Below are 20,534 nucleotides of genomic sequence, written 5' to 3'. Positions count from 1 at the left end.
ATCATTTCACATTTGTCTTCTCATCCTCAGCATCTGAACAAATGAATAAAGTAATGCTTCTCGAAGTATTCTTTACATTTAGAATGTGATTGTCCACTGTCTGCCATGTTTTCAGGGTGAGTGTCAGAGTATTTCTGAGAGACCTGAACTATCTTCAGAGGTGATTCGTTAAAGAATCAGATACTGCAGTTTTCAAATTAGATATATTTCAATTAAAATGATTTAAACTGGAACTATCAAAGCCATAGAACAATTTTCTATAATTACATTTTCCCTTTCAGCTGGAAATAAACTTGGAAGGTGAGGTTTATACTAAAACAAAGGAGAAATTTCAGAGTCTGAAAATAAATGAGCTAAACAGAATTCCCCTTCCTTCAAGTTCTGAAGATAAGCTACAGCTTTCATAAAGCACAAACTCATTACTGGAATTCACTGTGTTGGTTCATTTTGCCTCTGTTTACTGTGTGGCATCAACCTGAGAAGCTTGATTAAAACAGTTGTGTCAGAGGCCTTGATGAGTTAATGCCCAAATGGGTTTTAAAGTCTTAATTCTTCATTCAACTAGTAATTAAAATCCAAAGCTTAACTCAGCTAAGACTTTTTTTCTTCCATTCAACAGGTAGCATGCTTGTCATGGCAGGGGGTTTCTAAACTCTTTAAGCCCTGATTAAAATATTTTTACAAACACAGTACACAATCACCTGATAATATGTAGTTGGGGTTTGGGTTTTTTTTTTTAAATCTTGTGTTAAAAACATAAGCTGATAACAGCATTTTTTTTTCTTTTCTACTAATTTAACTCTACCAATTAGTTTTACTGAAGATTTATGTCATTGAAAAAGTAATTCATACTATAAAAAATCTGGAAACTCCAGAAAACGAGCAAGTGGAAAAATTGATAAAAACTCCATAGCCCCCTCACTTAAAGTTTAAACTCTTATTTTAAAGTTGATGCTTTTCCTTTATTTTCATTTAATTGTTTCTGAATGCAGAGCATTTTGGTTTGGGCTTTGCATCATTATAACACGGCACAGCATCATTTTGGGGTTTTGTTTGTTTTGTTTTTAAGGAAGTGATACAAGCCTAAAAAGACTTTCAGGCCAATAGGGTTTACCTGATTCTTTTCTTCCTTGAAGCAGGATAAATAAATCAAACTTTGGTTGCATTTTCTTTGGCATGATTTTTAGTTAGTTTCTTTAGCTCATTCTTTAGCTCATGTAGGACTTGAAAGCTGTACATTGTAGCCAAAAGAAGAGGGACTTTGGAATCTCACCAACCTGGGTTTGAATACTAGTTTCACTTTCTGGTAACTGTATGTCTTAGGTGTGTTCACTGTAACAAATATGTACTTGGGCTATTTTTTTTGTGTGTTACAGACACTTATTATTCAATCTGAAGCCATGTAGTTAAGCTCTGGGAACCCCTCTTTTTTACTCTGTCAAATGAGTCACACACCCTCCCTAGCATGACTGATGAAGGTACTAAAGGAGGCATATGAGAAGTGTGCATCACCAACTACAAATTTCACTAAATAATGCTGATTTTAGTCACTTAGAAAAGTCTCCATTGATTTTAAACACGTGAGCTTCAAAGTACCCACACAAGCACTGTTAATGACAGAAATAAAAGTAATTAATTCCAAAGGAGCTGATTCACTCTGAAGAAGGTATTTTAAGTAAATCAACAAAAGAGTTTTCCTCTTTGCTTGGAAGAGCTGTAGCAGCCCAGAAAGTTGAGACATATTGGAGGAGGGGGAGGAAGAGAAGGTGGAAGGGAAGGAAAGAAAGATGAGGAGAGAGAGAGAGAGAGAGAGACCCAAGGAAAAGAGGGTGGGGAGGAGGGAGGAAGGAAAAAAGAATGGATTTGACTTTGATAGGGAGACTAAAGAAATGTATGCAGTATGACTTGATTAGAAGAAATGCAAGTGTCTATAAATAGCTAAAAAGATTCAAATCCTAAAAGAAGAGAAACGGACATCAGACAAGAAAGCAATACTAAAGCATAGTTGCATTGGCCAGCATCAGGAAAGGATGAATTGGTCCCATGGCTGGGTGGGATGGTCATTGTGATTGTATTCCAATAAACAAACCTTTTAGGAAAAAAGCAAAACACTAATTGCCCTCTCAGATATGGAAATCTGGAAAAAGTTTGTGGCACCTCAAGTCCTTTGGGTTAAATAGCTTTTGGGACTAGTCTAACCCTGAGTGACAGCCTATCACTCAAAACAGTCCTAAAGTTGGCCAACTCCCCTCCTCCACCTAATTGTTTTCCCCTGAACACCTCTGACCAGAAAAGGAGGTTAGAGCTGAGGAGGAAGGGAAGCAGTGGTATGCCTTCGTGGCATTGTGAAGTAACTACTGATCGTAATGAAATAAATAACCGCATCATTGTATTTGTCCTCCTGATCCTTTCAATAAACAGAAAAGAAATGCACATTTTATAACAAAATGTATTTGTTCATCAGTACTAAGTTGCATCAAGTTGGAGTTTTTTTCTTTGCTGTTTCTAAAAAAAGAGCATATAAAATGTAAGGGTTAAAATGTACACAGTGTGTAAAGGCTAATGCAGACGTGAAACTCTGGGCTTGGGTTTGGAGGCCCACAGGTTTGCAGGGTAGGTTCATGTGGGTCACTGGCTGGACAGCCAGCCCTTCAGCAGCTTCTCCTCGGATCCCTCCTCCCAAAGGCAATGTCGCTTTTACTATAAAGAAGTGGAAACTCCTTTGATAAGTTTTTCAACTTCATTATTGAAACTTGTACGTGGTACTCTACCTAATTCTCTGGTTTACAAGTTTCGGTTTTATCTCTTTAAGAGGATTGCCAGCTCTTTTATTTTTTTATTTTATTTATTTTATTTTTTATTTTTGGATTGCCAGCTCTTGATGGCACATTTGAAAATCTTCTATATTTCCTTCCCCTTCCTTTGCTCTTCTCAGGTAGGTTTGACTTGGTTTTCTGTAAAGACTGAACCTAAATCATGACTTTTTCTATCCTTTACTCAGTTATAATCAGTACCACTTTTAACCAATTGTAAATTCAGGGTATTTTTTTTCTTTTTTTCTGAAATGTGAAAAGCTTCATCTTTATTTAGAGGACTTTAATCTGAGGTAGCTCTCTCATATATTGTAAATTATTTCCTTTTATGAAATGTGGAAAAGAGTTTAAAAGAAGGCAATGAAAATAAAAAATGTAAAAATACAGAATCTTTAAGTATAGCTAAGATAAAATTACATTAGTAAGAAAGTAACATTAAAACGGAAACACAATCCATGACGGCAAAACTTTTTTTTAATATTTAAATACCAAAAAAGTTCAAGTTAGGAATGTAAACAGAAAATGAGATAAATGTATAAGAATGGAAGACATTCAGGGAATGATAGTTTTTAAAAGAAATATATACAAGAAAGAGGCAGATACCATAAGTTTTGGGATGCCCTATTTCTTAATGTTTTCTTTAAGAATGAGGTTTTAATTATCAAAGGAATGTTTAAAATGAATTATTGCATACATGTATTACATTAAACAATCTATTGTGAATACCGTGTATCAATCATTTGATACCTTTGAAGTTTATACTTTGACATCCTCAAAGCAATGAAGAAAAATCAAATTCAAGCCCTAGGGTATAAACGGGAACAGGGAAAGGTCAGGTTGAATTTTTTTCCATGTTAATGATGGTGAGAGTGGGTTTAATTCTTTATTGAACAAAGTGGACCTTTGTTTTGATACAGTTTCTCTTCTTTAGAAAATTGGATGAAAACAGCCGACTTAACAGCAGACGAGAGAATTTCTTGCTGTAAGAAACAAATGCAATGCTTAATCAAATTAAGAAGTGCCACAGAAATCCACACAGATAGGATGGAATGCCAACTGGCTTGGGCACAAAACTCCTGGCTTTGTTGAAAACATCCAGATGCAGCGAAAATATGACATTTCTTTAAATATCTTCCTCTCTCTTTTTTGTTGTATTGCAAACATTTTGGTTACGGGTTCCCCTGCCATGCTCTCCCCAATTTACTAATAGCAGACAAATATTATAGTTCTAAATTCTTTGGCCTGTTACAACTGGCATAACTTGTTTATTCTTCTTCCAAGGAATATTTTATGTCTAACCTTTCTTCATATTCTGATGCATACTGATAACAAAAGGATCTCCAGTACTTTTTGTTTCAGATTAGAAAAGAAAAAAAAAGATATCACACATCATGTACAGTCCAAAATAAACAAAACTGAAATGCTTTCAAGCATCTGGTTTGCTCTAGCTTTCAAAGTACTGGGACTTTAAAGGAGATTCTTTTTTTAAAAAAAAGCACTTTAGTAATGGAGTAAATTAAGGGAATAAAGATTTCTATTATGAGAAGGAAACAATTTTTCTGAACATTTCTGTTTTTTAGTCACTTACGTTCAGTAATTTTTTTCTCCATTCTTATTTAAAAACATGTGAATAGAGAGGTCTTATTTCAGGGGCACCTGGATGACTCAGCCTGTTAAATGTCTGACTCTTGATTTCTGCTCAGGTCATGATCTCAGGGTTGTGAGATGGAGATCCCCTGTTGGGCTCCTCACTGTAAGTGGAGCCTGCTTGAGATTCAAGAGTCTCTCTCCTCTCTCAGCCCTTCCCCCATCTCTCTCTCTCTTTCTCTCTCTAAAAAAAAAACAAAAAAAAAAAAACAAAAACAAAAAAACAAGTTCTTATTTCAAACTATTATAAAAATGTTTTCCCTTGAGTAATTAAAATAGTCTTCTGGATTAGAAACTGATAATGATAGAGTTTATTGATTTAACACTATTTTTGACTTTCAATGGAAAAGTAATATATCTTTTGTCTTAACTATTTTGTAACATAGAATAATAGCACAGCATTTTTCCCCTCCCCATGCCTCCTATTTCCAAATTATGTTCCTGTGTTAATTATGAAGCACTCTTTTTTCCATTCGTGTAAGGAAAAAACTGCAACACCCAATTCCAAGATTTATATAGATTTATCACTTTAAGCAGAAATAATTTTGAGACAAAAATTGAAATAATCCAGGTCCCAGCCCATTGCATAAATTCATTAATTGTGTGTCAAGAGTTCCCTCAATTGTTTTATCTCATTTTTTGAAACTAATCACTAACAAAGGACTTTCCAGTAATTGTAGGTTCTTCAGATTTTAGTTTCTGACTTCAACACTGTTTTTTAAAAGTTTGTGTAGCTGTAATATTATGATAAACATTCAATTAAGAAAGAAGAAATCAAAAAGCTTTTTATCTTCTAAGCATCTTATAGATGAATTGCTATCATTAATCACAAAATAAGTCGATACTGAATTTTAATACTGTAACAAATACGCTCTTTGATTATAATTTTTATTATTATATGTAGAAAAGTTTTATCTTACTATACAAACCCTTGGCTAAATTTCATGGAGAATTTATCTTTTTGTCCACTATAACACTCAGGTATAGCCATGTGCATAGTAGGTACTTAATAAATAATTGTTCTTGGGTGACGGGCACTGAGGCGGACACTTGACGGGATGAGCACTGGGTGTTATCCTATATGTTGGCAAATTGAACATCAATAAAAAATAAATTTAAATAAAAAAATAAATAATTGTTCTTTGGAAGAATGTAAAGTCAATATCATTTTACATAAAGTGATCTCATGTGAACTTTCCTGTTCATTTCCCAAAAGAAAGATTTTTTTTTTTTTTTGGAAGAAGTCTTGTCTCCTCCTGGCCTTATTTCAACTGTAAACACTTCCTTTGGCAACCTTCAATGTAGATTTTTCTGCAACTTTCTTGCTGATTAACTCACTCATATTTAATGTTTCCTTTATTCATGCCACCATACATTCATTCATTCCCTATTCCCCTGAAGAGACCATTACACAGGTAAGGATGATTGCCTGTCTGATTTATACCAGTGTTCTAAAAAACCATTATCTTTTACTTTCTTCTGGTTCACTAACTCTGGAACAAATTAAAACAAGTATCCTCCAAATGTGATAAAGGGAAAAATTACATATTTGTACCTCTTTCCTCTTAATGTCTAATTTTTTTTCCAAAATGAGTGATTTCCAGTGTGAAAAAGCACCGAATGTCTTGCATCACAACATCCTTTTTTTTTTTTGTAACACTTTTCATTCTAAAATGCTGTCGAATCCTAAACTCCAAAATAGATGCACATCTAGAATTGAAATGCTATAGTAATGGAAAAGAACACCTGCATACCCCATCAGTTTCATTATGCAGAACTGATTCTGTACCTATGAGAACTAAGCAATTTGAGGCCAACAGTGGAAACAACAAACTCCTATTCCTGCTTTGATCATGAGGAGTGTGATAGTGGGCTGATCTGGTAAAAGCCAATGCAAGGGAAAAAGCCATTCAGATATTCTCGTTTTCACCTCTCCCCACTTCTGATTCACTGCTACCTTGGGTACCTCTAGCTATTTTGGGCATCATGTTATTCAAATGAAACTCCTAACCAAGGTATTTGCTGACCTACCTCACAGAAGTATTGTGAGCTCAGCTATTAAGCTATTATGAGGCAATCTAGAAACATAAGATGCTGTATAAGCATTAATGGTACTGTCTCAGTGAGTAAATCAGAGGCATTGTCTCCTTCCTTTAGTCTTTTGTGGTTATTTCCTGAAGGAAAAAAAAAGGACCTCTCCAGGGTGACTAGGTCTGAGCCTGCTCCTAGAAGGTCACTAGGGGGAACTGAATTTGAAGACTATAAAGCCATGGACCATATTTCTTAATTACTTGGGGAAAGTTGATTTTGTTTGTTTTTTAAAGATTTATTTATTTTAGAGAGACAGAGAGGGAGGGAGAGAGAATATTGAGTAGGGGGATGAGCAGAGGGAGAGAATCTTCAGATTCCTGGCTGAATGCGGAGCCCCACTGGGGGTTCCATCTTGGGCTCCATCCCATGACCATGAGATTATGACCTGAGCCAAAACCAAGAGTGAGGCTCAACTGACTGAGCCACCGAGGTGTCCTGTTTTTTTTTGTTTTGTTTTGTTTTGTTTTGTTTTGTTTTTTAATTAGTAGAAATTTTTTTCAGAGCAATTTTAAGTTCACAGAAAAATTGATCAAAAAGAACAGGGAGTTCCTACACACACACACACACACACACACACACAGACACACACAAACACACACAGTTTCTGTGATTATGTCTTGTATTAGTGTGGTTTGTTTGTTATATTTAATGAACTAATATTAATACATCATTATTGACTGAAGTCCATACTTTATATTAGGGTTTACTCTTTGTGATGTACCATCTATGGGTTTGAAAATCAGTATTTTGAATAAGCTAAAATGGGGGAGGGGAATGCAGTTGAAATCATACAAACAATATGTGAGGAAACAATGACAAAAGAGACCACATTTTAGAATGGAGAATGCCTTACATCATTCATTTACACTGTAATGGAATATGCTAAAGAAAAGGGGAATAAGCTGGAATGAGAATGCACATCATCCTAATGAGGATGATACAACAAAATATTGATAGAAATTTATAATGAAAGAATATTCTTCTGGGGAACCTGGAGTCATGCAAATTTATTTCAAGCAAATGAGGTAGGACAAGTCCTTAAAACTCTCCCCTGCAAATGGTCAATAAGAGCCTAAAATCAGACTTAGGGTAAGCCCTGGAGAGATATCAGGGTCACAGAAAAAGGAATTTAAAGCAAAGAATGTAGTAGGGTAATTTTGAGAGTAGTTCATATCTGTCAAAAATAAGAGCTTGAAAATGTTTGAATTGTGATTTTATGAAGCCAAAAGAAATCTTTGAGAAAAGAATGTTCAACCACTTTCTTATTTGGTTTCCTTTTTTCTTATGAAGAACCAGACTTAACCTGTCTGGGGCAAACCCCTCACCTATTTCCCTCCATGAAATATCACCTTATGATTTTTTAGAACTACCAATGAAATATGGGGCATTGTGAATGAAAAAGTGTTTTAGTGAGAATTCTGACTCCTTAAGTTCATGTAAGGAGCTTACTTGCTATTAAATAAAAAACAGTCTTGAATGCTGTAATAATGAGATCACACGAGAGAGAACAAATAGACAAAATACCAGGCTTTGTTGGATCTTAAGCAGTCATCACCTGTAAGAAGCACTATTATCTTATGCATCACCAAAGAAGGGAAAGATTTCCCAATTATAATTTTAATAAGAATCTTAATTTGAAATGTGTAACTATGAAAAAAAGTGTGCCTTAGAGTTGATGAAATACAGCTTATGGAGTAATCTAGAAGAGAAAGAACTTGATTCTTTCAGACTCCATTTAGAAATGTATTACATTGCTGGTAACATCTTTAAGGGACCCTCAAATAGTTTTGAGTTTAATCCTCCATTAGAGAGTTTTCTGTCCTTTTTGCCATTATATTTTGTTCTATTGAATTTTAGTTATTTGCCAAAAATATCACTGAGTTGCTCAATTTTAATCTTCTAATTTTGAGATACTCTTCTCAGAAAAAAATTGGTTTGAGTCAGTATCAGTTTCACTTAATTTTTCTCTTACTTTACCTGAACTCATTAAGCTTTGGTTTTCTGATCTGTTAAAAAAAAAAGTATCATAATAGTGCTTATTTAAAAAGTTTATTATGAGGGACAAAAGAGCACAGTGCCTGGCATCTCATAAACAATAATAATACCAGCTATTGAGATTATTATTTGGCATATTGGAACCTTCTTTCTCTACCATCTTCTAACTTAAACAAATTGATTATTCTGTGTGCCTCAGTTTCTTCATCATAAACAAAGATAATGACACTGGTCTTCAGGTTCTTATAAGGGTTCAGCGAAGTAACTGAAACACTGTATATCACCTTCCCTACATTATGCCAGCCATATTCTGCTGATTAACTCAAAATGGGATACTAGTACCTGACATCCTTTGAGCACTTCTGTGTTCAAGCGCTCTGATACGGTCATTGACTCCTTTAGTTTTCACAGTAATCTCAGGAGGTGGCTACAATTATTTATCCCCATTTTACAGGCAAGTAAACTGAGGAACAGAGTAGTTAAGTAATGGTCACACAGCGTTGGCAATGCGGAGTATGGAGTCCAGGCAGCATGTCTTCAGAGCTTGTGTGCTGCTCAAGCTCCTTCCTCACTAGCTTTGACTTTACCATTCAGAATATTACAAGGGAGCCTTACCAGATGAATGAGGCCTTCTGCTACACTAAAATATTAGGGAAATAACAATAATCCAAGATATGAGTGGCAGCCACAGATATGCTTCTCAGTGAAGGCAAAGGCAAGGCACAGGACACCATGTTAAAGAGGAGGATTGCTCACAGCTACAGCATTTGGCACGCAGCTCAAGTTGAGTCACTGACAACTCTGCACAGCCACATAAGCTGGGGAATAACATGGAAGGTATTTGACAATCTGTATGAACACGTAAACCCAGTGTAATAATGAGCAATCTGTCCCTAAAATTAGCAAAAAAAGAAATAGTTCTAGGCAAATCCGGACATTTATGAAGACAGCCATGTTTTAGGGTGAAAGGAATGGAATACTTGTACTTGAAAATATTTAATAGATGAGTCAAATGAAGTTTAAGGGAAGGCAAGCAAATATGCTAAAATGGTATAGGGAGATGGACAGATTTAACAATCCAGGGCTCAGAAAATTACAAGAAAGCTGGTAAGAATGGAAGAAGTATAAAAACTGGAAAATCATGTTAGCTTACAAACTCAGACCTCCATTGTATTTGCAAGTAATAATGCAGAGTTTTAAGATTTCATGTTTCTTAGTTTCATGTGTGTTTATGTGGGTTCCTAAGCAAGATCATAAACTCTGGTGAGTGCCACGGTGCCGTGGAAAGCATACTAAATTCGGGATCAGAAGAGAGTTATCTAAGCCCTGGCCTGCCTCCCCAGCCAAATGCCCACAGACACACCACTTCCTCTCTGGCAGACTTGTCTACCCAAGAAATAAAGATAAGAATATCTACTTAAAATAAGAATGCATGTGGAAGAACTATATAAAATGTGTATTATGTCACAAATGTGAGGTATTCAGAAGCAGGGGCTCAAACAATGGTGGGAAATTAGAAGACAAACACTTGAGGTCTGAAGACCCGAGGTCATGACTTTGTGACTCAGCAGGTCCATGACTTTGGTGCAGAGTAATCCAAGGATGCTACTTCATCTCTGGCTTCCTCATCTGCAGACCAAATTCATGGTATTTAACTACTTCAGTGGACTTCTGGGTGATACACTCCAACTCTACACGGTAGGTAGGGTTTTCTAGCCAAGAGAACCATGAAACAGTGGGGTTTTTTCTGTCATTGTTGTAATGATTCTCATAAAGTCTGTAAAAGTTCTGGACATGAAACAAAAATAAGTATTTGTTGGTTGATGAATGTAAGTGCATAGTTATCTTAGTGGAGGAGAACCAGATGTCAAATAGAGAGAGGATCTCTTATCTACTCAAGAAATGCGTGTTGTAAGATGCCTTCATGGGGTAGTTGGTCCAAATCATCTCTCAGTGTCCCTTTCGGTTATATGGTTCTGGGAAATCAAGTAGAGACTGAACAAAGGACATAACAGCAGAAATGAAATTACTGCTTTTCTGTAGACAGTGCTATTTGTCTGAAAATTGTAAAATGTAGATGGGAAGGAGGAAATAACAGGTCTGTGATTCATGACACTAAATGTTAAGAAAAGGTGGGTTTTCTTTGTGGCTATAAAACAAACAAAAAAGTATATAAACCCAGTATTTAAATGTTAATTTGCTACAGCACATCATATGTTTATAGCAAGAATTTGATAAAAGCATCAGATTGAAAACAAAACAACAAATCTTTTCCCATTGCTCTATGCTTATAAAGAAGACACCCAGCCGTCTCCAGCAATGCATATTTACATTTCTACAGGGAATACCCTGACCCTTTTTGCTGTAGGGACCGTGAAACAATGCTTCCATGATGGGTAATATGAAATATTTCAAAACAAAGGAAAACCTTGTGGTTTCTTAGATAAAGAAAAGGATACCCTATCTTGCATTTCTCGTACTTGCTGCTATGTGCTTGGTTTATCTATTAGCCAGTATACCCTGGGTGCTTTGTAAATGGCCTTCAGACTTTCTCAGCTATCCACATTGTAAAACAGAAGTTTGAAATACAAAATGCTTAATATGGTATCTTAGATGTTACAAATTTTAGAGGAAAATTGGCAAACAATTGAATTAACGAGGCATTGATTATTCATCTGAAATAATACCCAGGCACAGGGCATGTTTCTCCCTAACCTTTCTTTCTCCAAACACACTTTTATCCACTTTGAGTTTACCTTATACTGCAGCATAAATCAGAGAGGAAAAAAGAGCTCACAAAATTCCATAGCATTCCATTTTACAAACTGTAATAACTAGGCTGTTCTGTAAAATGTCTGGTCAGGGAAAAGGCTGAAAGTACTGACTAAAATGAGGTCTGAGTTTCTTCTGAGAATTATAATTCCTTGGGCTCTTCCAAATCCTAGATGACATAGATAATGGAAAATTAATTTTAATGCTAATGATATGCTTAAATTGGCAAAGATCAGTAGTTATTATGGCCTGGTTTTTGTTCATGTCTTAATTTTGCCATCCTAAAAATTTGAGCAGGTTTTAAAGTACTTAATACAGCACTCCCCAGACTCCAGTATTTACCTTCCTCCAAAAATCTTTCTTTCATGATTTCACTTTCCTTCCACATGTAGAAGTTAAGTAAGAGGGCTTTGGAGCAAGACTATAACTGAATTGAAATCCCAAGGTTTTTGCTAAGCTATGTGACTATGGGCAAGTTATTTGACCCTTCTGTAGAATGGGATAACATCTCACGAGATGGTCATTTTACGAGTGAGTGAAGAGGAAATGAGACAGCATATACAAGCTGGTCTAAACAGTGTCTGGATTAATTTAGGATTTCTAACAGATGTTAGTTATTATTACTCAATCTCATAAATGAAAGTATGTGAATATTTAAACTTTTTCTAGCAGATGTTAAAAGTACTTTTGAGTTTTCTCACTTCTGCATTGTAATAAAAGTTGGCTTATTAAAACTATGTGAAACTGATGAACTCCACCCAAAGGAAATAGATTCTGTATGCAAACTAAAAATTGTTAGTGAAATGCAAATCTGAACAACTTTAGTAAACTGTTGGATATTTTAATTCCGAACTCTTCTGTAACTCTATGAAGTATGCCTTAAAAACTCTTACAGATATGTGAGTTTGGAATTGATTTTGGCCTTGGTGTTGGGAAGGACACTTTTGAGTAAAATAGAATTTTAGAATTAGAAAGGACTCAGATGTGCAAGTATAACATGGAACATGGACTTGGACTGTGAACTTGGACTGCTGGAGTGAGAAGCCTGACTTACAAGCTTTGAGACTTTGAACAAGTTACTCCACCCCTTTGTCCCTTAGTTTTCTCATCTGCAAAATGAGGGTATTATTAGTACCAACCTCATGGTGCTTCTATAAAGATGAAATGAGCTAAGATATTTGAGAGTGGAATGGTGCCTGACATCTCCAGTGAGTTTCCACTAAATGTTTGCCATTATTATTATCATTATTTTTCAAATGAGGCTCTCAAGGTTGGGAGAGGAAGTGAATTTCCCAAGGTCATATTTGAGTTTGTGGTGAGGTGTCCTATATTTCTGACTTTCTGTCTGTTGCTCTTTTCACTCTAAGACCAATATACTCTTCATCTTGGCCTTGCTTCTAGGCAATGCTTCAGTTCCTACATTCTTGCACCTACAGCTTAGCCAGTGCAGATTTGGTCATTGATCTTTATGCCAGTGGTGTCTGAAGATTGACTTTGGAGAGTGAAAGGGCCAAGTTCTATTCTAGATCGAGTCTGAAATTTCTGCTCAGTTCCCATCTGTGGCCTCATGAAATATGAAAACAAACAAAAACAAAAAAACCAAACTGCAGCGAAGCAAGAGATGAATATTAAGAAAAATGTTCAAGAAGAAATACAAACTGTAGCTATTCCTCAAAGAATTCATGAGGTACTTAAGCAAACTACTTGGACTCTTCCCCAAACCTGCTAAGTAGAGGCACACAGTAAGAGCATTTGGTGTTCAGATAAGCTGGGAGAAGGGCCTGTTTGCAGTTCCCCTGAGGAAATTTCCCTGTAGGAAATGAGCAGCGGCAAAGAGAAAGGGAGACAAGAAATCAGTAAACCTCATTTTCTGTTTATCTCTTTGCACACCTTCACTTCACCACCCACTGTGGCACCTAACCTATTTAATCTCCTGTGTCATAATTCCAGGTGCACTCATCAGCATGCAAAAAAACCCCACATATGAAGGTGGATATATTTGCATATGAAGATGGATAAATCAAATCTGAAAATGGATAATGATATGAGCAAGTTTATCAGTGTATGCTTATAAACAACTTTTCAGTTAGACCTTGAGAGCAAGGACCATGATAGTCTTTCTAAAAACTAGTGTAGGTTTCTTTTTTTGACCTAAGTTTTTTGGTTTTGTTTTAAGCAAATTTCCCAAATTTATTTTGAATGTTAAAAATTGGGTGTCTGCTAATAGGAAGTTGCTTGAGCTTGGATGTTTGTGCTAAGATTTCTTTAGGCACAACTTGTCCAATTTTTTCACCAAAACAGACTTAACCACAGCCAAGAGTGTATCAACGGTTAAGGACAAAACCTGAAGAGCACAGCCAGAAGCAGAATTTTTTTTTCAAATTTCCCATATGTATAACATAGAAGTTAAGAATATAGATTCTTGAAGCCAAGTGGTCTGATCTTCAATCCCTATAACACCATTTATTTGTTAACTAGGTGACCTTGAACAAGAAGCCTATGCTTCCTTTGCCTCTATTACTTTATCTGTTAAATGGGGGTATTAATAGTACCCTTTCTCTGGGGCTGTTATGAGGATGGAATGATTAATTCAAGTAAAGTACTCACAAGAAGGCCTAGCATAAGGTGAGCACTCAGTAAATGTTAGCTCTATTTTGAAGATACTCACTTGTATTGCATGCTATGACATACTCTGGTTTGTTTAAAAGAAAAATAATGGATTCTTTTTTTTTTAAGCTTTTATTATTTATTTGACAGAGAGAGAGCAAGTGAGCACAAGAAGAGGGAGCATCAGAAGGAGAGGGAGCAGCAGGCTTTCCGTTGATTATGGAGCCCCACACGAGCTTGATCCCAGGACCCTAAGATCATGACCTGAGCCAGAGGCAGGCACTTAACTCACCATTCAGGTCCCCCAAAATAATGGATTCCTACCGTCAAAAAAATCATCAAGTAATTTATCCAAGAAGAATATATTGAGGACATATGAAGGACTGAGGCAATGCTAAACATTGTGAAAGAGACAAAAGATAAATAAAACACACAGTTGGCTCTCAGGAACTCTAAGTCTTCTAGAGAAAAATGCATGAAGTAGAGGAAGATCCAATAACAAAAATAAATATTTATTTAAAATATGTATTGACCAACTACTATGTACCAGATTTTATGAAAATTAGCTAGACTCTAAGATAGCCCTGCTAAGTAGATATTATTTTCACCATTTTACAAGATCCCATGTGGAAACATGCTCAAGTCACATGATTTGCAGGTAATGTTGCAGGTAATTCACAGTCGCGTCATTTGCACAAAGGTTTAAAATCATGTCTCTCTGTCTGATGTCACAGCCTGTGCCTTTTCTACTGCACTTCCATAATTCCATTTCGTTAAATATGTGGTCTTGGCCTGGAAGTTGGAAGCCCCAGATAATGACTGGTAACCAAGGAGAAACCGAAATGGGAAATGTTGTGTAGGGATGTTTAGAAAATGAGAGGAAAAAAAGAGATCTCAAAGAAAATCCAAATCCTTGGCTCCATATTGGAAAGCCTAAACTTGGGCAAGGATGAAGGAGAGAGGTGGGTTTGGTGGCGTCAGCTGGGGACACTGGGCAGAGAAGTGTTAGGGAACACCTGGACTCAGTGCGGGAAGGGTCTCGTCCAATCAGCAGTCTTCTGTGGGCACAAGCGCGGGGGTAGGTGGCAACGTGGAATCTGCAAGTTCCAGCCTGGGGTAAACAGTGAGCCAGAAAAGCAATTAAAGCAGAAACAGATGAGGATAATTAGAAGGGACAGCTCCAAAGGATAGAAGGAGGCAGTGAAACTATAACAGAGGATTGAGCTATTTCTGTCCATCCCTTGATGTCTGGAAAAATGGTCTTTTTGGTCCAGACTATGGTACCACGCCCTAAATAACACTGCAACTGTTCTCAGCACCGTACCCTTAGTTTGGATTCAGTGGCATCTCCTAGATTCTGCTCCCAAATTACCCCAAATAGAACAGTGGCCCTTTGGGCATCTCCATTTGGATGTTCCACAGATTCCTAACTCTACTACATCAAAATTCAACTTCTTATCTCTTCACACAAAGCCTTCTCCTTTCTCAATAGTCACCATTTTAATTTAATGGAACTGAATCCATCCATTCATCTAACACTGAAACTAGTTCTATGTTTAAATAGTGAAATGCTTCCCTCAAGCTTTCTGTTTATGTGCTACCCCTCTCTTCTCTATCCAAAGTTCAAATGAGTTGATTCTTTGGATGAAGATATGTCACTGCCATTATGGGGTGGGTAAGGAGCTGCTGGCTGATAGAGTCCCAGGAACCCCCTGCTGGCATGTTAAGCCAAAGCCATGAGGTTGCCAGGGCTTATTTCCCATAACTTTATAATGATCTAGGAGGAAATACTGGAAAAGTGTATCTTTTGTGAGAGAAAAGAGAGTCAGAAAAGTTGGGGATGTCCAAAAGCTTCTAAAAAGAGAAATGAAAAAGGACTAAGAAAAAACAAACATTTCCCACTTTGTTATTCTGTGTAGAGAACTTGGTCATAAGGAAATGGGCTTAGAAACTTTTCAGCACTGACTCCAGAAAGGTGAAGGCTGAAAATACAAATTGGACAGTCCTTTCTTCTTTCATTCTGCTGTCCCCACTACTCCTTTAACCTCTTAGATGTGTACCTTCATTAGATATGACAGAGAGGTCATAATTGCATAATTTGGCTTTTCACTAAAGTCCTTATATATTGAACTTTTATTGATGTAGCCCCAAAGTCTTGGTGTAATATTTATATTATGAAAGCACTGACATCATTTCACATAATTTAGTGTTCTTGGTATACTCAAGAGCCAAGAACAAAACCTAGGGGGCACAGGCCCGAAGTATGCTGGCAGGGCTGTCTGTGGGAAACCTCTTGTGTGTCCGTGCAGGTGTAGATTAAAGGCGCTACAAATTTCTAAATTGCATTTTCCCTAAGTTTACTGGAGGTTTTAAAGGTTAAATCATACTAGTCAGCGTGAGAGATCCCCCTACCCTGTGATATAAGTTGATACATGAGTTACCCTTTTGAACTATGTTGCTCTATTAATTTTTTTTAATTTGCCATGCTACCCCAGGTAAGTTATGTAAACTGCTCCAAACTGCAATGTCCTCACCTGTGCGGCAGAGACAATAATATTGCCTAATTCACTCACCATTTTGAAGATTAGACAAGCAATTCTGACACACGGTGTATGCTCAAATAATGTTAGTTGTGTAATAACAATAATAATTCCACCAGTGGACTACTGATTTTGAGATAAAGGAATGAACCCCCAGAAAACTTCTCTACTCCTGCTATTACAGAAAGGGGTAGGGAAAAAATATCTACAGAGTTCCCTTCATAGAAAATGCTTGGGTTTTGCCTTGTCTTTCTTAGCGACCACTTCTATTCCTTTTAAATCAAAGTACTATAGGCACATAATTTGAAAAGTTGACTAGTACTTCAGGAATCATGGTGGAAAGAGCAGCCACCTGCACAATCTCCTCCCCACCCAAACCCTGCTCCCCAGAAGTAATCCTTTAATTATTTAATTCTGGAATTACTAAGTAACATACTTAGGGTAATATTTTTCTCTCTTTCTTTATATTTCAATGTTAGAATGTATCCATTGGCTTCTAAGTACGGGAGATAAGATTGATGCTTTTTAAAACTTTACACACATTTCTTATCTGCTAGGAGACTTACTATATATATATATATATTTTTTTTTTGAGACTTACATTATATTCAGCATCTCTGTTTTTTCCATTTTGGTCACCATTGAGTCATATGATGTGCTGTGATTGCATTTGCCTTATTACACGACTTTTTCGTTTTCCTTGGAGTTAACACATACCATGTTTTTGGCTTGTTTGTTTTTTCAGCTTCTTTGTTTTCTAGGTAACTGTTATTAAGGTATACTCAAATCTCTGCCTTATCTATAAGACTGCTGTAAATATATTCTCAGACACACCGGGTAACTTATCAGCTCCGTTTTTTACTCTGAGCCTTGTCCCTGTCACTTTCTGCTACTCTGCTCCAATCTAAATGTGTTACCCGTTGGGAGTACACCTAGCTGTTCTTGGGATTTCCTTTGCCATCATCCTAGAATTTCTCTCTTCCCTTTGTTGTGGTTCCCCCACCTTTCTCATTTTTGATTTAGTTCCCTGTTTTAGTATATATATATACATACTCCAGTAGCTATCCAACAAAGATGCAGGGAAGGTATATTGTTTGAGCCCTTACAAGGCAGAAGCTGTTGGTTGCCACCAACCCTTCTCGTCAGAGTGATAGAGTATTTAGTTGAGCCCAAGATTAGCTGCTCAGATTAAAGACTACATTTTCCAGCCTCTTGAGCACTGATGTGGGAATACTGTGACTAAAATCTTGGAGAGTAAACTAGGAGCAAAAGCATAGGGACCTTCCATGAAAGAGAGAGCTATAGTGCACCCTTTTTCATCCCTAGAATGTGGGTGTTATCATGAACTATGGGGACATGGCTCAAATCTAGGGATGATAGGGCAAGAAATTGCAAGAAGTCAGGGTCCTGGAGGACATTAAGGGGCAAGGCCTCCATGCCAGCCCTGGACTAAATAACCCTGTGCTCTTATATAAGAGAAAAATTACTTTTATCCTAAGGAATAACTTGATCTTACACCTTTCATGGAAAAACATCTCTTTTATCTTTGTGCTTGACTGAAAATTTGGTTGAGTTTAGAATTCTAAGTTGGAACATTGTCCTTCAGAATTTTGAAGTTTTTTCTACATGCCTTCTAGCTTCTAGTATTACTGTTGAGAAATCTGTTGCTATTTTGATTCTTAATACTTTTGATAAAGCTTCTTATTTTTACTCTCTCCCTGGAAGCTTTTATGCTCATTCTGATATTTCATGATGGCCTGCTTTGATATGGGTCATTTTTCATTTGTTATGAAGGGAATTTGAGCGTCTTCAAAATAGAAATTCATGTATCTCTGTACTGGGAAACTTTCTTAATTTATTTCTAGGATAATTTCTTCTCCCTTCTGTATCTATTTATGGAACTCCTATTACCTGGATATTGGACTATTTAGATTGATCTTCTAAATTTCTTCTGTGTTCTTTCATAATTCCCATTGCTTTTATCTTTTATAAATCTATATTCTTACATGCAACCCTTCTATTGAGTTTTTATTTCAATCATTTTTCATTTATAATATGCTCTTTGTTCTCCAAATACATCCTTTTCAAATAGCAACCTATTTTTTAAGGATACTGATCATGTTTTTAAAGTATTTTTTTCTCTTTCCTGAATTATCTGTTCCCTCTGAATATCTTTTTATCTTTTCTCTGCTTTGGTCTCTGTCTGTCATGCTGGAGCTTTCTTCAAATATATATTTGGCCCCATGTTCATATTTAAGAACAATCTACCAAAGAGCAGACTATGAAATCTGTGTGTGTGTAGAGTGGGAGAACAGGAGTTTCTCACAGCTCACCCTGCAGGCTTTCACTTATATCTCCTATTTTAAATAAGAGGCCTCATCCCTGACCACCATGAGGCCTCCTCTCAACCTGAGTCTCTGTTCAATTTCTCCAAAGATTAAACTTGTAGTTTTTTTTTTTTTTCCCAATCTTGGAAAAAACTAGTTACCTGGTCAAATGAAGTGAAAAGAGGACTAGGGGTCAAATTTCTCTCATAGGAATGTCAACTGATCTACTGCTTTAGTTTGCAAGTCTACCATCCCTCCACTTTTGTGGTATCTGGTGCCTCCAACTCCTGAGACTTACTTGTTTTCCATTTTTGAAAAAAAAAATGTATTGATAGTCCATGACCCACTGATTGATGATTAATAGACATCATCTTGCCCCTGCCCTCTTAGAGCTTATGTTTTGGGGGAGGAGACAGATGATAAAAACATAAAATATGTCTAAAGGTACTAAATGCTATGGAGAGAAATACATTAGGGTGAGAGAGAGAGAGTGACGAGAGTGCTGTTTTTACATGAGATGTGCAGAGAAGTAACATTTGAGGGGAAACCTGAAGAAAGTTAGGAAAGGAGATATGCAGATGATCTAGGGGAAGTGAGATCCAAGCACAGAGACATTCAAATGTAAAGTACCCAAAGTAGGAGCACTGGGTTGGCCTATGTAAGGAACAGCAAGGAGGTCAGTGTGTTGGGAAAGGAGGTGACGTCAGAGACTAGTGGTGGTGACAGTGTTTGTGTAGGCTCTTATAGCCTTGGTAAGGACAATAGACTTTAAGTCAGATTGGAGGCTATTGATGGGTTTTGAGGTGGGGAATCATATGATTAATCTTACATTTTCTATCTGATGTCGTCTCCTCTCCTGTTTTCTTGATCCTTGTGAACTTTTTATCCTTTGTGATTTTCATGAGGTTTGTACACGTTCAATCCACATACTTGACCAGGAGTTCTAGCCTCCTTATTTTAAAACTTTCTTTAAAAAAATTTATTTATTTATTTATTTATTTATTTATTTATTTATTTATTTATGAGAGAGAGAGAGGGCTTGAGCAGGGGGAGAGGCAAAGGGAGAGAATCTCAAGCAGATTCCCCACTGAGCATGGAGGCAGATGTGAGCTCCATCTCACCACCCTGAGATCATAAGCTGAGCTGAAATCAAGAGTTGGTGCTTAACTGACTGAGCCACCTAGATGCCCCTTAAGAATCTAACAGGGAGTAATGTCAAAAATGAAATGACTTGCCTTGAAAGTCATAAGCACAGATAATCATAGCAACTCTAAACCAAATGGATTTTGCTTTCTCTGTGTCCCTGTGGGTTGTCACAGTGAAAATGAGCTAATGAGACAGAGTATGTTCTTGGAATATCCCACAGTCCAGTGATTCTCACCTGGCATTGGACCTATCCCCAAAAGGGCATTTGTAAATGTATCCATCCACTCATCCCAAAGGAAGCATTGGAAAAGTGTGGAGACTCTATAGTTTTCTTGCTAAACGAGGGCTCCCCTTCCCTCTGCCACTGTTATGCCACGAAGAATTATACTGCCCCTAAAGCCAATAAGTATGCCTACTGAGAAATGGCTTTCATCCTTCTCCCAGGAGGGAATCCAGGAATCCCAAGCTCCTGTATCATTTGAGAATGTGAGTGAATCTCGAGTGCTTAAATCTGGTTCTAAGCACATCATTCCTTAGTTGTGTTGTTTTACACATGGAAGTATACTGGACCATTACATTTGAGTTCAAGCCTTCAC

General features: G+C 36.8%; 1 long non-coding RNA gene across 1 annotated transcript; it reads left to right on the top strand.

Annotated features, from left to right (window-relative positions):
• The first annotated feature begins 7,431 nt into the window (after nucleotides 1-7,431).
• Nucleotides 7,432-14,449, top strand: LOC144297625 (uncharacterized). The gene is made up of 2 exons (XR_013364585.1): nucleotides 7,432-7,576; nucleotides 14,076-14,449. It is a non-coding gene; the product is annotated as an uncharacterized LOC144297625 (long non-coding RNA).
• The last annotated feature ends 6,085 nt before the right edge of the window (nucleotides 14,450-20,534 follow it).

Source organism: Canis aureus, chromosome 25 (assembly GCF_053574225.1).
Source record: "Canis aureus isolate CA01 chromosome 25, VMU_Caureus_v.1.0, whole genome shotgun sequence".
Lineage (NCBI taxonomy): Eukaryota > Metazoa > Chordata > Mammalia > Carnivora > Canidae > Canis > Canis aureus.
The sequence above is the reverse complement of the archived record's forward strand: the minus strand, read 5'-3'. Positions and strand labels throughout refer to the sequence as shown.